This window comes from Stomoxys calcitrans, chromosome 5, assembly GCF_963082655.1.
Source record: "Stomoxys calcitrans chromosome 5, idStoCalc2.1, whole genome shotgun sequence".
Taxonomy (NCBI): domain Eukaryota; kingdom Metazoa; phylum Arthropoda; class Insecta; order Diptera; family Muscidae; genus Stomoxys; species Stomoxys calcitrans.
In genome coordinates, this window is record NC_081556.1 from 77,185,820 (window position 1) to 77,205,013 (window position 19,194).

At 38.4% G+C, this 19,194-nt stretch overlaps 1 protein-coding gene across 1 annotated transcript in view; it reads right to left on the minus strand.

Annotated features, from left to right (window-relative positions):
• The window catches only part of LOC106081058 (polyamine-transporting ATPase 13A3), an 84,920-nt gene extending 71,295 nt beyond the window's left edge, over window positions 1-13,625 (minus strand). Inside the window, exon 1 of the mRNA XM_013242760.2 lies at window positions 13,322-13,625. The gene's annotated coding sequence lies outside the window, so the exon portion shown is untranslated. The remainder of the gene's footprint in view (window positions 1-13,321) is intronic.
• Between the last annotated feature and the right edge of the window lie 5,569 nt (window positions 13,626-19,194).

Genomic DNA, 19,194 nt, shown 5'->3' on the forward strand with positions numbered 1-19,194 from the left:
CTAATGTGAATATAAAGATGCACTAATTTGACATATTTTGCGAAAAATTGTGAATTAATTTGAGCCAAATATTTGATTAATCTGAACGTACCTTTAGCTCTTTAGTTGTAAAATAGCAGTTGGACAAACAAGTTAAATATTTTAAACCCAAGGGTAATTATTACGTTTATTTACAATTATGTTGTTTACAAGTTTTTAAATATTTATTGTTTTTAAATATCTTGCCCAGAAGATGAGAATCGAAGATTTTTCGAAACATTGGCAGGAATAAAGATAATTAAATAAGCAAAAAGCAATAATGCCTGATCTTTCCTCATAACCTCGAGCCAGATTATAAGCCTCAATATTATTAACAAAACGATAATTTTTCCAACAGAAAAATATTTTTAAAATCAATTGCAAGTTTAGGTCAATATCTTACAGGACCATATCCTTCCGGGCGAAATCAGGTCAATATCTAATTTAGGTAACATCTTACAGGACCATATCCTTCCGGGCGAAATCAGCAGGAAAAATGTTCATCGGTGGTTATCTTCTCCTAGTGCTGGCGACATTTGTGAGGTAATTACCTGGGGTATTCACCCTTGTAAACTTCTCTACTAAGTGGTGACGCTCAACGACATGCATTTCGGTCTCGGCAATAAAAAGGAGTTCCCTTATCGTTTAGCTTAAACTTGTATTGGACAGCACTCATTGATATAAGAAAAGTATCGTTGCTGTTCTTTAATGGCATATTCAAGGGCAAATTTTGCATTTTGTTCGTTCCCACGACACTCACATTCGCCTCTGCAGACCGAGGGGCCACCATAGGAAGGGCCTTTACGTAGGGTTGTGTGCACCCCACATTACGAACTATATAGGGTTAGGGAAATACTAGCTAAAGAAATGTAAGATGCAATAAAACACTTGACTCATACACGTTCTGTCTAACGCAACATAGATATTTCACAACAATGCAATGAAAGGAGTACAGTTATCTCTTGCAACGACTACAACAAAATAAAGACGAAGGAAAGAATTCTTTATTACATGTATTAGATCGGTGAAGGATATACTATTATACAGTTTGTTATAGACATCACAGAAAGAGCGACACGGATTGTTTAATTCGTAGCTAAAAGAAGCCAAAGATGTATACAATGCCTCCTATTTCGCGGAGGAATATTACAATTTAATCCGTCCGTTAAGATTTTCGAATCATCTTGACCACGAAATAATTTTTCCGTGTACCAGGGTACAGTTCGTATTTTCTATCCAATCGCCACGAAAGTACAAAATCCTATTTTGGATGTCGTAATGGCATGCAAGCCAGGGATGATAGTTTGATGCTTTGGTACTATTTTTTTTTTGGTAATTTGGTACGAGACATTTGGTACTAATTCGAGAAAATTCCATATCATATCCTATAATTGCCATTAGTAGGCATCGTATGAAAACTACGCCCCTAAGAACTCAAATCTGTTCCGCCTGCATGGAAACTACCTCGAAATGTAGATCGACATTTAGAAATCCACCACATTTAGAAATCATGTAGAAAAAACTAATGCATTTAATTATTCCTAGGGGCCTGAATCCGAGGATCGTCTACTGGCTCTACAGGAGCGTAATTAGACCAATACTTACTTACGCCTCAGTAGTTTGGTGGACTGCTATGGAGAAAAAGTGCAAGTCATACATAAGGACCATACAACAGGTTCAGAGAACATGTTGTGTTGGCATAGGCGGAGCGATGAGGACCACGCCCACCATGGCACTGGGGACTATTATACATATCCGACCCATTGACAGATTAAATGTGAGGCAGCCACTGCGGCTATGAGATTTAAGGCGATGGGAGAGTGGATTGAGGATAGGGGCAACTCATAAAATCGCGATATAATCGAGGCGACGATAGGAAACTTGGAAGTAAGGGAAGAGGTTTCCGATCAGATAGCTGAGATGAATCTTGAAGTCGAGTGCGAGGCACTGCTGCCATCGGCACAGTCTTGGATTGACGGAACCCTATTATTGCCATCTGGAAGATCATGTTACACGGATGGATCAAAGCTAGAGGACAGAGTGTGCCGGGGGGTTTACATTGAGAATCCAGGGACTGAGATCTGTTTTAGACTGTCTGACCATAATACTGTCCTGCAGACGGAGATTCGGGCGATCACGGAATGCGTGAAGTGGTGTGGTGCTAACGCGAGAACGTCGAGTGTGAACATCTTTACCGACAGTAAAATTGCCATAAGGGCAATAACAACCAGGACGGTAAGGTCACGAACAGTCTTGCAGTGTAAGAAGGAGATTAACGTTTCGTTCGGTTTGGCAAGTGATAGCATGTGAGGAAGATGATGAGACGTTGAAGCATTTCCTATGTCATTACCCAGCTTTCGCGACTAAAAGACAACGGTACTTAGGTGGGGACAAAACACCAAACATGAACCAACTTTGTGGAGTGATATGGAAAACAATTAAGGATTTTTAAGTAGCATGGAATTTCTAACTTAAATTTAATTTTTAGAGCGCACAACAAGCCGATTACTTTCTTAGGTGTATGTCCATAGTGGCATGGGCCGGATTAATATCCGCACCCTCTTTTCAACCTAACCTAAGAGTTTTTCTTATTCTTAGGATTTTGCAATGAAAACGAGCCAAAGAACCAAAACTTAAAAATTAATATGCTATCTTTAAATTTAATTTCCTTTTGACTAACGGACATGACTATCCGTTTCAATTGCTGATCGATGATTAATTCTTATTTCACTTCACAGATGACTCTTCAATTATTATTTTTGAAAAATTCTGTTTTTAAACTTAGCATCTTAACCTGTAGGGCTATTTTGCGTCTTTCACAACGGTTTACTGTTGTCTTGGCCCAAGTTCAATTTCCTATCTTTCAACGATATTTTGACCTTCATTTTAGATTTTTGTCTTTAATAACAAGACGCAAAGTTAACCCTTTCACTACTGATGTCCTCTACAGAGGACATGTCTTTAAGAGTCCACTATTAATTACTCATATGATTTTTGTTAGCGGCCAAAAGCCACATTATCATGTTTTCTTAAATTAGATTTGAATAATTATGGTGAACTATTGCTTATATTTAAACGGTGTTTTTTCAGGAAAGAAGAGGTGTAAATGCAAGGAGTAGTAAAATGCAAACAAAAAAATAAGAGATCAAGCCTAATGTGAGTGTTGTGTATTCCGAAATAGACAAGTCCTTTGTTGTTGTTGTAGCCACATGTCTATATGTGGAGGTGGCGATCCTCATCTAGCTGCTATAGGTGAGCAAGCTCGTTCGCCGCGGGATCATCATGCACATTGGTTATTTAAAGGCGCCAACAACTCGTCTGGTCATATCGAGCATCATAGGCACTCAGTATTTATGCAAGAGCCGGCGCCACCCGGCCTCTCACTGAGACTCTCCGCTCTATACCGCGACTACAATTACAGCTACTCCGTATGAAGCATTTCACTACCCGCAACCTGTGGACGCGCCCGAAAGCTCGCAACTAAGCTTCTCGTGATAACAATGAACACCACACCGATCGGAGCTTAAGGTTAGTTATCCCGTGCCGGGACATGTCCTTTGTAGTGGACGTTTTATTTTACGGTTATACACCGATTAATACCAAACTTGGCACGTATGTTAAAAGCCATAACAGAAGTCATCGTTCAAAATTTCAACCAAACCGAAAAAAGTGCGTCTTTGAGGGCTCAAGGCGCCAAATCAGTTGATCCCTATTTATGGTGCTACATCGAAATAATTGAGCCAAACTTAACATACAAGATCAAAGTCATTTTAGTAGCCAACCTGCAAAATTTCACCGAAATCAGATAATTATTGCCCCTCTAGGAGCTTAAGAAGTCATATCGGTTGATCGATATAGGACCGATATAGCCCTTTTTCATTCCTCAACGGCCTACATCACAAAGAAGTATCTGTGCAAAATGTGAAGCCAAATGCTTTATTATCTTAAAATTCATTTACTGGTTGTTGTTGTTGTAGCAGTGTGTTGTATTGGATTGCCCAAAAAGTAATTGTGGATTTTTCATATTGTTGACAATTTTTTTCAACGTCTTGTGACTCTGTAATTGCATTCTTCCTTCTGTCAGTTATCAGCTGTTACTTTTAGCTTGCTTTAGAAAAAAAGTGTAAAAAAGTATATTTGATTGAAGTTCATTCTAAGTTTTATTAAAAATGCATTTACTTTCTTTTAAAAAATCCGCAATTAATTTTTGGGCAACCCAATATATTGAGGCGGCATCGCTTGCCGATGAAGGACTTTATCGGACCAATACGGTACGTACAACCGGCTGCCATGGGATTGATTCACTGGTAATTTTTCGTTGGATTGACTCTATTGACTACCAATGTCCTCCCAGGAGGACATTTTTCTGCAGATAAGCCAATTAACATATATTCTCGTAGAAGATATTTTTGGGCTTCTTAGCCCTCCGATTAACGAAGAGAAAATAATTTTATATTTGCTACATTCAACTTGGTAGTGAAAGGGCCAAGGTTTTATTAACCTACCATTTAAAATAAAAAAAAAAAACATCCTTAATATGAAGGAAAATATTTTACACCAAATGATGGAAATGTTTCCTTAAAAAGTTGAAAAATGTATCATCTTTAAATTAAGTTTGCTAATCTTTGGATCGAATATTTGGAATTGAAATGTTAAAAAGCTAATGTAAATTTTGTGTTTTTCGTTGCTAAAACATATACTCAAAGCATCATTGTCATATATCATTGAGGAGACTAGATGCCAATATAAAGAAGTTAGTCGCACAACATGGCATATTGCAGAAGGTAGTACAATACGCAAGTTTTCCTTGATAGTCAAGAGTGTGAATGCACCTGTCATATCAAAAAATGCTGCCCGATTAAATTTTTGGCTTCATTTATATCTGTCTGCAAAGCTCGGACTGGATTCGAACCTGGGCACACGGGGTAACAGCGAGAGCCATTGCCGTTGTCTTTACTGTCGAAGCCATCAATACAACTTCCAACAGATGAACAAAATCATGTGTAGTATGGAAGAAGTGTAATTTGACACAGATAGAATGTCTGTCATTACACAAAAATACATGCATTGGGAAAAGTACAACTAATAGACAGGGTCGTCGATGGTGGTTAATGTGGTAATTGCATCATAGATGCGTTTTCGCTATTAATACGATTCAAATACAATATACCAACGCACGGCCCTTGAAGCCATCACACCTAATATGGTTGAAAAGTCTTCTAACCAAAGACGAAAGCGTCCCATATTGGTTGGTGTGTGCTGCTATCTTTGGCTTTCCTTTTCCATTTGCATCTCCGGTCATTCAGCTCGTCTCGAAATAGAAACAAATAAAAATTGTAAAATTTAATGATCTCGTCCTAACAGGCACAAAGTTGAAAAATTAAAAGACCGAATATTCTTAAATGCCGCCATCAAGTAATGGGGGACCGTCGCATAAATAATTTAGGTTCTCGACTTTAGGTATTCAGCACTATAACATGACATTCTGAACAAAGCGCTGCGGTTGTCCCCAGAACAATAACAATACATTTTCTCCCATAATTCTGTAGCTTAAAATTGTATTTGGTGTTATTACATTATTTCCATTTCTAAAAAAGAGATTGTTGGTAACCGTGAACATACGCATTTTGGGAAGAGTATGCGCAATGGACGCCTGCTCATCACATGATGGCTACAAATGCCATGCATAACACGGTGTGGGGAAAACAAACCTTCCACATGTGTAATTTAAAATTCCAAAGTTCAAACAAAGACTCACCACAACAAAGCAAAATGTGAAATGGAAGAGATTTGAAAAAAAAAACAAAACCAAGCATGAGACTTCAATTTTTGTACCAAATCATTATTCTCTTCAATTGAATTAAATTGGCCTGATTTAGAAAAGAAATGAAACATTTTTATAGATTTCCAACATAACATACATAACTCCAAAGGCAAAACAGTAGTGAAATGATGTGTGCAACAATATGTTTTTATAATGTAATACCCTCTCTTGAGTAATACAAATACAACATTTCTAATTATATTTAATTTTACAAAATTTTGTGGTTTAGTAAATAAACCGCCTTGTATATTATCCTCTGTAGACAGTGTGATATTTGAGTATTTGCTACGTCTTTAAATCACAAACAAAATTATACTTTGATAAGGATGAATGTGACCTATCGACCACTAGACGAAGCAAAACATCTCACAAAGCTATATATTATAAGATATCTTAATTGACTATATCGCCAAGAAAGCTATTCTCCCTATAGGCTGGTTCAATGTTCGTTTTTCTCGACGAAAATCAATATTTTTCGCGATTATTTTTTCCAGCACTACAAACATCTCAATGGCGAACTTATTTTTTTTTTTTAATTTTACCAAAATTAATGAGGGAAGATTACACTCTTCCTGAGCCGCATTTTGGTAAAAATTACTGTACCACTATTCCTGATAGAACCGTTTGGAACTACGATATCCCCGGTAACAGGAGTTACATAGTCTTTTATACGGATGTTTCCAAACTAAACGACGACCAGGTGGGTTTTGGGGAGTACTCTAAAGATCTAGAACTGGTCATATCGAAAAGGTTACCCGACCACTGCAGTGTGTATCAAGCAGAGATCCTTGCAATTAAGGAAGTGGTGGAATGGCTTAGATATAATGCCATTACGACAATTGATATAATTATCTTCTCAGACAGCCTATTGAATGCGTTCGACACGGTCAGTCATGCCAAATTTTTGGGGGATATCGCCAAAACGTTCCCCAGCTAGCCGTGAAACGATGGGTCTTTGAATTGGCTGTGTGGTCGCCAGTCATTTGTATTGGGTTGTAGTAAATGCATTTTTAATAAAACTTAGAATGAACTTTAATCAAATATACTTTTTTTACACTTTTTTTCTAAAGCAAGCTAAAAGTAACAGCTGATAACTGACAGAAAAAAGAATGCAATTACAGAGTCACAAGCTGTGAAAAAATTTGTCAACGCCGACTATATGAAAAATCTGCAATTACTTTTTGGGCAACCCAATAAAATTATATTTATAATTTAAAATTGAAGCTTTATAGGGTGGTGGTGGAAAAAAAAAACAAACCATTTCGAGCAATAACAAATTTATGTACAGATTTGCATTATGAGTTTTGGCTATCACCAGGTCAACCACAAAGAAAGCATCTATCGCAAATGTCACATGCACACATGGTCAATTGGATCCGATAACAAAACAAAATCAGAATAAAGACCAAACGACGCCAAATTTACCATACACATATTTAACTCATATTTCTCTCTATATGTGTACACTTTAAAATATACAAATATTTATTTCTACAAAAGCACATATATTTATTTTCAACCTGTTCACCTGTATTTTTATTTCGAATTCGTAGATTTTTTTCTTACAGTGGAATTTTGTCAATATCAGTCCATGTTTTGCTATAGTACCAACATGGCAGTAACAGATAATGTTGTTTCCAACAGACTTGTTTTGGTATCCGGAAGTTTAAGCAATTTTTATGATTTTAGCCACATTTTCCAAATGATAGTGACAAAACAAAAATCCTATAAATAAGCTTAAACAAATTTGTCTAACTGTCACAACCAATAACATGATTCGTTCGCCAATTCGTCAATATCAGATGTTTTCCTAAAATCAGCTAACATCGAGAAAATGGCGAGGGCATCGAGTGATTGTCGTTGCTAATGTTTTTCACAACAGCAAATTCATTTTATTATTTCAGTCTATGCAAATACGATTCCTTACAGACTATTACCTAATAATATATGCAAATACAAATTTTGCCCATGAACATTCCACTAAGGAAGAGGGGCAAAACTTCTCACATATCAATGAGTGCAGTCCGATTCAAGTTTAAGCTCAATGATAAGGGGCCTTCTTTTTATGGCCGCATCCGAACGTCGTGCCACAGTGCGACACCTCTTTGGAGAGAAGTTTTACATGGCATAGTACCTCATAAATTTTGCCAGCATTAGAAGGGGAAAACCACCGCTGGAAATTTTTTTGTGATGGTCTCGCCAGGATTCGAACCCAGGCGTTCAGCGTCAAAGGCGGACATGCTAACCTCTGCGCTACGGTGGGAGGCGGTCATTCTCCAAGGACCACATTCACCCGGTAGCTATCCACCGCATCTACTACTGTGTCTGCATGAATGTTGTCTAGGCCCGCTTGATACGCCGCTTGATCTAGAGGTTCTCTCTTGTAGCGCTGGACCTCACGCTCTAGAGCATGTAGATCTACCTTAAGGCTTCTGGGCGGTGAATACTTATTCATCCACAAAATGATGATTTGGATGGTCTCTGCGATAACACCCAAGAAGGCATTGTTTAGACAGAATGTAGTTATGTCTTTGCACGGGTAGGATCTTTGTCTCCCGATGAAGGTGGTCCACGTAAGAACTGTCGCAATTCGAAGGGCGACACCATACTGGCGCTGCATAACTTTCCACAGACCGGCCAATTGCTTTGTACGTCCTCAACAAGGTTTCTTTGTTAGTGCTGCCGGCAAATGACTTGAGGACCTTGTTTCTACTTTTCACTTTATCGCAAATAGCTGCGACATGCGAGGAGAATTCGTAAGAGTTGTCAAAAGTGACGCCAAGTATTTTGGCACTCTTGATGGCCGGAATTGTCACTCCGTCGACCATCACTTTCAGCTCCCTACGCACCTCATACGTGTATGTAGTGAACAATGTGGCTGAAGATTCGGTGGTAGATATCTTAAAATTTCTTGCAGCGAAATAAGAGGCAAGTTCGTTAAGGCAGATGTCATCAATGGGTGTGGCGCCTGATCCCATGATCGTACAATCGTCCGAATATGATCTCTATGCCGTCTGGAGGGGGTAAAATGGGGTGACAGAGATATCACCTCGCCTTGGGGAACACCCTGTTTCACTCTACGGTGTTTCGATTTCTTATACCTAAATTCCACAAATGACTGGCCACCACACAGATAATTCGCGACCCAGCGCTTCAGGTCTGTATTAGCGATGTCCTCAAAGAGTTTGGCATAGCTACCGTGTCGGATAGTTTCGATAGGTCCAGTGCCACAAGAATTTTTTGTTGTAGCCAAATTTTCATGTGAACGTGGCGATCCTCGTCAATCTCCTGTAGGTGAGCAAACTCGTTCCGGTCCATGTCATATCGAGCATCAAGGCACTCAGTATTTGTGCAAGAGCCGGTGCCGCCCGGCCTCTCACTGAGACTCTCCACTCTATACCGCTAATTGTTTGCGACTGCCGTTGCAACTACTCCGTATGGGGCATTCCACTATTCCACTATCCTGTGGACTCGCCCGGCAGCTCGCAGCTAAGCTTCTCGTGATAGCAATGAACCCCACACTGATTGGACCTCACTGTTCAAGACTGTGTGATGCTCACAGCTATCCCGTGCTGGGTTTGTTAATTTAGATATGTTGTGAACTCTCTAAGTTATCCAACAATGGGTTCATTCATACCATAATTAGTAGAAAGCGGATGGATATATATGCAATTTTTGTTTATGGACCGATTTTTACCAAAATTTGTATTTGTGCATAATTTGGTGTAAGGAAACGAATTTTGAAATATGAATTTGTATGCAAAAAGTAGGCACAATATAAGCAAAATGTAAGAGGCAAAATAGATACGTTTTTAATATAATATAAGTTAACGGATAGGGTTTTAAAGTATTTTTATGCATATCAATGTGCTCTTTAAATCCGTTTTCCTCTAATGGCATCCTGAGGACCTAAAACGTCCAAATTTGCACCGATCTCCCGATTTAGGATTTTAGGCCATTTGATATCGATGAACTTTGGCAGAAGCCGTTGTATTAAATTCCTTAATATCTGGTTCAGTTCGGACAATACCTTAAGGTACAAGACCAAAAAAGCCGCATTTTTTATCCGATTTCGCTGAAATTTGGCACAACCCGTTGTACAAATTTCCTTGATTTATGTGCCCAATATGTTTCAGATCAGTCTGTATCTTAATATAGCCCCCATATACATGGATCTCTCGATCTCCCGATTTAACATATAAGGTCAATAAAAGATTTCGCTGAAATATGGCATAACCCGTTGTCAACCCAATGGCTGTCGGTTGTACGTACCGGATTGACCTGATAGGGTGCTCATCGGCAAATGCTGTCCCCTCAGTGTACAACACACTGCTACAACAACAACAGGCCTTTGTCCAAATTTCCTTCATTTATTTGCCGAATATAGTTCAGATCAGTCTGTACCTTAATATAGCCCCCACATACACCGATCTCCCGATTTAAGGTATAAGGCCAATAAAAGACGCATTTTTTATTCGATTTCGTGGAGATTTGGCAAAACCCGTGGTATTAAGTGAAATTATATACGTTCCGATTACCGTTCATATCGGCCTATCCTTATGTAGCCACCATATATAGATCAATCTCCCGATTTGAGGTATAAGGCCAATAATAGCCTAATTTTTTATCCGATTTAGTTTAAATTTGGCACAACCCGTTGTATAAAGTTGCTTGATATCTATGCCGAATAATGGTTCAAATCATTCTATACCTTAATATTTCCCCCTTATAATCCGCATTTTTACCGATTTCGCTGATATTTGGCACAACCCTTTGTATAAAGTTCCTTGATATCTGCTAAACCGGCCTCCCGATTTAAGATACAAACAGCCGAGCATAAACTAACCCGATTTCGCTGAAAATTAGCACTGTAATTGCGTTGATATCCTTGACATTCATGTCGAATATGGTCCAGATACGGTCGATATCTTAATATAATCCCCATATAGACCAGTCTTTCGATTTAAGGTCTTAAGCCCAAAATTTACCAAGAAATTTGTGAGATTTTTGCATTGCATTTTTTCAAGACAAAATTAAATTTGCTTTTTTGACATTTTTAACAGGTTTTTAAACGACAAACTTTCTTGAAAAATAATTTTCTCTCAAATTTCAAAAAATTTTAACTTCTTTAAGACTAAATCATAAGGTCTTTTCTTTCTAAACACAGCTTTAATAATTTTTTTCTCAATGAAAATGGAAGTTTTCTGCTCAGGCTGGGGCCCAACTAAATAATTTTCTCTAACTACAAAATTTTTATGAAATTTTTCTAAAGACAAAATTGTAACGAAATTTCTTTAAAGACAACATAATAATACAATTTTATCCACAAACAAAATTTTTTCTGAACACAGAATAAAATTTTATGTATAGGCAAAATTTCAATAAAGGTTTTTCTAAAAACAAAATTTTAATAAAATTTTACGTAGAGACAAAATTTTGGTGGACATTTCTCGAAAGGCAAAATTTGCACCCGTTCCCTCTAAAAACTTAAAAATTGTTTCAAAGAGATTTTTTTTGAAATTTTTGACGTTTTCTAAAGGCAAATTTAATTTTTTTTAGATTTTTGACAATGTTTTTAATAACAAAATTAGCTAGGGACAACATTTAATGACATTTTCTCTTTAAATGTTGGTATTCTATTCTGCCTTCGGAATAGGCGCGGAAATCTTTTAATTGTTCCGCGACCGGAATTTACAGTTATGGTGTGTTTATATTTTCATACCAAAAGACGTTTTCTATCTGCACTTATGGTCTTATTATTTTTTTTCGCAAGTAAAAAAATAGCAAAAAGAAAAAACGAACCATTGAAACCAATAAAACAAAAACGATGCCGACGATAATGTCAAGCGGTGACACTAAAATTAATTTTGCCATTTTCCTTACTATAGACAGAGTACTACTTTTCACCTATTTACCTCCAGCGTTTTGCCGACGTTTTTTTATACGGAGTTTGACAGCAATCCGCCTGAAAAGTTGAACAGAATACTCAGCTTAAGACTGGTATTAGGTTTAGTTTTCACCGTTGAAACCCCATATTTTTCGCGAAATATTATTTTTCCATGAAGCGAATAGCAATTTTTGTTTTGCAAACATCGGCGGCAAGTTGGTGGAAAATAGTAGTAGTTTTCTTTGTAGTAAGAACAAGGGCAAAAAAATAAAATTGGCAACCCTTACAATCATTATGGCTGCCATTGACGACATCGTTTATATTTTTTTATTGGTTTAAATGGTTACTTTTTCTTTATTTATTTCGGAAAAAATAAGTTAGGAAACAATTTTAATTCAATCAGGCTCACGCACGATCACGTGATTAGATTTGGATTTCACTCACGAATCGCGTGATTCACGCGTGACACGACTTCTCACGACTTATGTGCACACCTCTAATCTAAACAACGCAATCTGCGAAAAATGTCGCGAAAAGAGAACGTTAATTCAAAGTCGATGCCGTCGGACTATATCCCGGGAAGATAGAGGATAATCCCTATTCAAATACTATTTCCTCTTCCCCACAAATGTAATTAAATTAAACTAAACTCAATAAGGACCCTTTTCCTTGAACTGCTAATCACATACTTTCATTTTTAGATTTCAAATCAGGGGCCTCAATGATATGCCGAGTCCGAACGGAGAGCGGCATAGCGAAACCACTTGGTAGAAGTTTTAATATGGCAGGATACCTCACACATGTAGCTAGCACTAGAGAGGGGATAACCACCGCTGAAATTTTTTTGATGTTCAAGCCGTATGTCAAACTAAATTAACAAATAAATAAAGGTAAGAAATATAAATCTGCTGAAGCTCAATCTTAGTACGCGAACGAGTCTAATGTTCATTTTATCCATACCCTGAAAAAGAGCTTCTAATAAATGTGCATGGAAAAAATTACTCTCACATGATCTCTCTTCAACAAATAAACCGACAATGAAGAAACACGGGCAGACGGACGTCAGACCAATGACGGTAAGGCCAATTATAAATAAGAGAAACACTATTAAAACAATTAAAGCACACATTTCAGACGGGACATTTAAAATTAACAAAGAAAGTCATTGAGGACGCTTTTTACTCATTGCAATGGACAAATCTCGTAGCAACAAGCATACCAAAAGAAAGAATCCATAAATGTCAACGCTTTTTGTCACTGCAGGCAGGTTGGGGGTTACTTAAATTTTTGCTCTTGAAGTCTTTACGAATTTGTCAATTACACCAGGTTTTGCAAACTAAAAAGTTGTGGGGAAAGGGGGTTAGCATGAGTATGATTCATTGGCAATTTCTACGTTATAACATATCATGTGCAAATGCCAAAGCACATACGGAAATGCTTAATTTCGTCACTAGTTCACCAAGAAAGTCTTCTGAAGAGCTTGCTTAGATAATCTTACCATGTTTTAATGAAGTACATACATATAAAAGCACTACAATCAACTCCCTAATCTGTTAACGGTTTTTTCTGATAAAAAGATCTTTTAAACTTACTCCAATTAAGATAACACTTCACTTCTGGTTACGTATATATTTTATTAACCATCGAATATTTTTCAAAAGAATGTTGGAGCACATGAAAGAATTCATCAGAATTTTTTGTCGCTGCTGCTCTTTTGCATAAATTCACTAACGTCCGGCTAAATCACCTCTCCCCTTTCCACATGCTTTTATTCAATTATTATGTTGGGGTTTATTTTTTTTTAATTTTTTAAACATTTTTATTAAATATTAATTCATTAATCGCCCACAAATCACAATATCACAATTTTGCTAGCAACACACGATACAAGGCAAGCAAATTTTATGCACACAGCACAATACATACACACATACACAACTTAATTTCGTCAAGTACAAACTAAAGAAGCGTAACGTAAAGCGTTTAGACGCGTACGTGAATACTTTACGTAACGTATTCGTTTGAGTGTGTTACAAACTAAATAAATTAAAATTTTACCATAAGTAAAGATGGAATGTCCTATTGAATGAAATCAGCAAGTTAGTTTGCTTTAAAATCTATTATCTAAAAAAAGTAATCGGCAAAAATATCGCGAAAAGCGAATATAGTACCAGGCTTTAGGATAAATAAAACGCTCCTCCCGCTAAATGCTTTGTACTTTAACACTGGCAATACTGACACACATTCGAAATAATCAAGTATCAACAAAACTCATGGCGAAACAATTAAAGGTGGTCTCATTTGTACAACAACCACAAATCATATGGTGCAATCCGTCATCTTGCCATCAAACTGATCGACGATTTGCCAATACACAAAGAAATTTGGGTCCTTGTGTGCGTATATGAGCAGAGAAAGAAAATAACAACAAAGAGACTGTAAACAAAATTCTGACATCTTAATACCGTCAAACATGGCCAGCTGTTCGCGTAAGACCACCTTTTTAAATCTGCCTTGTTGGTCATTATATTGGGTTGCCCAAAAAGTAATTGCGGATTTTTTAAAAGAAAGTAAATGCATTTTTAATAAAACTTAGAATGAACTTTAATCAAATATGCTTTATTACACTTTTTTTCTAAAGCAAGCTAAAAGTCACAGCTGATAACTGACAGAAGAAAGAATGCAATTACAGAGTCACAAGCTGTGAAAAAATTGTCAACGCCGACTATATGAAAAATCCGCAATTACTTTTTGGGCTACATAATATCATAGGCAGGTACTATTTTCGACTTTATCTGATTCGATTATTCATGGAACAATAAGAGGATATTAGCACAACAACAAAAATCTACCCCCAACAAAACTACCTTGAGTGGCAAAAGCAATAGTTTAAAATGTAAAAGCAATAATTTAGAAATAAATTTATTTTACAACTTATCTTCTTCATGTGTTTAAAATTTGTATTTTCATTATTTCAACACTGTTTTGTTGCTTATGTGTGGAATATCCCATCAAAGAGAACACGTTTTAAAGATTTAAAAAAATCACAGCTGTGTCATCAAACCTTCGTATTTAGGTTAACGGCAAAATCAAACAACAACAAAATTGTATACTGCTGTTGTTATAGGTGCATCCTGTCAATTACTCGACTTTTTATTCAGTAGAAGTCGACTTCGACGTTTTTAGACAAAAAGTCGATTAGTCGAAAGTCGACTTTAAGATCCCTACGACGTCGCTAACTTCAAAACAATAAGTAACAAGAAATTTGTTTACAAACTGAGTTTACATTTTGAGCATTATAATAAATATTTTTTTCATACTGTATTTAGGGTTGTATATCAATATTGTCGGAAATACATCTCATGGTAATTCAAAGACCTGCATAAAAATGTAAACTCAAACTTATCCATCTACCTCTGGTATGTTTTCATTAGGCAACCTTATGGACAGTCCAAACTCTTGAAATTGAGTGGACGTAGAAATTACATTATACCTACTACGGTTTTTTTATATTTGAACAAAATTCAATTGGACTATTTAGCTAACAGTTTTCTATGCTGTTGTTTTGTAGTTTCAACATATTGGCATGTGGAAGTAGTAACAACTCGTCTCAACCTAAAGTTACAGCATGTGTAAATATATATTCCCATACTGGCATTAAATATTCACTTAGTTGGCTGTCGCGGCGCGTTAGTTTCATGAGCCGAACTCAAATTAGATTCCCAAGCGTCTCGATCTTCTGCGCCTTTTTTCTAATATTCTTATTAGTAAATTAAAAATTTTCATAAAAATTCTTAATAACAAGGCATGAAGCCTAACCTTTACCAACCATGGGATAGCTGTGAGCAACAGACAGGCTGGGACGTTGAGGTCCCTATTTGTGCAAGACCCGATGCCGTCCGGGCTCCCACTGAGGCTCTCCGCTCGATACCGCTGATTGTCCGCCACTGCCGTAGCAGCTACTCCGCACGGAGCATTCCACTATCCGCAACCTGTGGACGCGCCCGTTAGCTCGGAGCTAAGCTTCTCATTACAGCAATAAACACCACACAGATCGGACCTCAATGTTCCAGCCTGTATTGTGCTCACAGCTATCCCGTGCCGGACAATTCCATTTGATGTTCTTACTTAAAAATATCAACATTTGGGTGTGCTTTAGCAATTCAGTAATTTGATCACAAACATAATTGTTCGCTCTGCTACCTAGTTGTGCATAGCTAACTCCCATCTTTTGTAATTCTAGGTTAAAGGGCAAACTTTAAGAAATGAGAAAATGTTCCTTATGCAACAAAAAGGTCCTTCGTGGAAATGGACCTTTCTTCAACGTTCCAAAAGACGAAAGAAGGCGAAAACAATGGAATGAAGTATGCCAAAAAGAACTATCTGCAGTATGTGTTCTATGTGTGGACCACTTTTTACCATCTGACATTATAAAGGGAGCCCGCAGAAGCATGCTCATGCCAAGTGCTGTTCCTCTATCCTATAAACCAAAAGTTCAAGAAAAGCCTATTGCAGCAAAAAGGTAAGTTTATATGCAAACAAATATCGCTATAAATTATTTTTTATTTCATTTTTTTAACTATTAGGGAAGTGCCTGTAGCTTTGAAGCCAGAAAAGAAAATCATTATTTTGAAACCAGAAAAGAAAATAAGTTTCCAAATAATTAATACGAAAAAGAGAGTTTCATCTTTTGATATAAATACCAGGAAAAAGCTTTCCCAGCATGGAAGTAATACACATACGGCATGTGTTTCCATGAAAGACAGCACCAAAAAAACTTCCATGGATATGGAAACACAAACCGAGTAAGTTGGTCATACGTAAAATTAAACAATAAGAAAACCTTTCTAATCTTTAAGAAATAACGTAAAGACAAATGATTGAAGATGATACTGTCTACGGAGTACTTTTAACAATGGAGAAAATATTTTATACCAGTCGCGAACAATTTATTCTTTGAAATCTTGTATTGGGACTTTTGCATTAGACTTAGGCTGGCGAAATTTGTGAGGTATCCAGGCATACAAAAAGTAGGTCTGTTGTTGTTTTTGTATCCACATATTTGCATGTGGAGGTAGCGATCCTCATCAATATCCTATAGGTGAGCAAGCTCGTTCCAGTCCATAAGACAAATCGTTGCGGGAACAATAATGGCCATGGTTATTTAATGGCACCAATAACTCGCCTTGACATATCAAGCACTCAGTATTTAAGCAATGGTCTCAGTGGGACTCTCCACACCGCATTTGCAACTGCTCCGTTTAGGTGATTCAACTATCCGCAACCTATGGACAAGCCCGTTAGCTTTCAGCAGAGCTTATCATAATAAAGATGAACAACACATAGATCGGAGCTAAAATTTCAAAAAGCTGTGTGGTGTTCATAATTATCCCGTGCCGGTAAAAAGTAGGTCTCTTATTTAATTTAATCGTACTGCGCTCATTGATTTCAGAGTAGTGGCTCTTATTACTTAATGAAAGTTGTTCTTGTCGTAGCCACATTTTTACTTGGAGGTGGCTATTCTCGTCGAGCTCCATAGGTGCACAAGATTGTTCCTGTCCAATAGGACCGATCGCCTCAAGAACGTTATGGTTATTTATTATATAAGCAAGAGACAATATTGCCCGGCCTCTCATTGAGACTATCCATTCGATATCGTTGATTGTCCGTAACTGCAGTTCCAGTTCCATTTTATTGCAGTTTGCTGTGTTCTATCTTTCGTCTGCTTGATTCTCTTGAGTGTCAAGACCCAGGAACTCTGCGACTAAGATGGGGTGCGTCCACAGGGATCTGGGTCTGAGTCGAGTGGTTCTGGCTGGGTAGTTAAACAGGTGACGTGTATCGTGCTGCCCTGGTTACAATCGGGACATACATCTTGCACGTCGGCATCAATCCCAGCTCTGTGGGAATTGAGGCAGCTGCATCTGCCGGAACGTTATTGAGCCAGAGCTACTCTAGTTTGCCATGGGAGGTCAATTTCTTCAGGTGCAATTGTGTGCGGAGATGGCATGCAAAGCAGTTGTTGTGCTATGCAGTCATCGAAATTGTCCTAAGAGGCTCGGGAGCAGTAATGCCTCAAGCGCCTTTGCTACTGGTGAGAGAAGGGAGATCGGTCTGTACGACTCCACCAAACTCTAGTCCTTTCCAGGCTTCAGTAGCGGGATCATCCTGCCCATTTTCCAGACAGACATCCAGACAGTAGCAAGGTACTCAACTCCAGGTAAATCCAGATTCTTTAACATCAATGTAGAGATTCCGTCTGGGCCCAACGCCTTTGATGATTTGGCGCAACGGATGACATTCGTTACTTCGCCCACTGTAAATTGTGATGGCTGTCTACCGTCTCGGAGACCACGGATACGGCGAATGGCTCTCCTCCTTGCCCTGTCACTCTCGGAATGCACAATAAATTGACGTTTGAACAACCTGGCACACCTCTTCGGATCAGTCAAAGTTACGTCGCCAAAAGTGACTGAGGTCCTGTCATCCCGTCTACCGGAGTTCGAGAGTTACTTTACAGTAGACCACAGCTTGCCTAAACCGGTGCCTAAGTTACATTGCTCCAAGTGTTCCAGCCGCAAATTCCGTCTATGTTCGTTGACTACCCTGTTTATTTCCAGATTCAACTCGCTGATTCTGGGATTAGTGGGGCCCATACAACGAATCCCATCACGCTCGTCTGCGAGTACCACTGCCTACACTGGCCGAACTTGGGGTATTCGACCGGCTGGTATAAAGCGAGCGGCTGCTGCGTTAATGCTGTCTCGGAATTTCCTCTCGGCAACTAGCACATCCGTGGGGGGTGGCAATTCACTGAAAGGCGATTGGTGTACTCTCTTAAGACAGCCCAATCGGAGCTGGCTGCCAAAGCCATGACAAGCTGGTCGTTTCCTAGGCAAGAGTGCCATGAAATGTGATGCCCATTAAAGTCCCCTAAAAACAGGCGTTTGTGGCCAGATAGTAACCCACTTATGTCGGGGTTGTAAGCTTGGCCATTAATTGGGAGCCAACTACCAACTGGCGGTATGTACACGTTGTATAGCTCTAAATCGACAATACCGGACCTGACTGCTATCCCCATGCACTCCATGTAGGGTTCACTAGCGCAAGTCGCAGGCAAGATGGGTGTATATTGCACGGAATGGTGTACCACGAAGGCCAATCCCCCACTTCCAGTCCTTAAGCGATATTTAAGTACATTGTATCCGTGACAACTGTGCCAGCTGCAGGTGTTGGTCAGCTTTGTCTTCTGGATCGCTGCGACCAATATGTTGTCCCGACTCATAAAATCCACAATCTCGCTGCAGTTCAGTTGCAAAAATGATGCACTTCCCGGCACTGGCCGGGCAATATTGGGGCTGGGATGCTGCTGCCACATATATTGCCGCGCGGGAGAGGTCGGGGGCGTCACATGGTCCGACGACGACGACGCTTGTGACCACTGCTGCCTATGTTCGCACAGCAC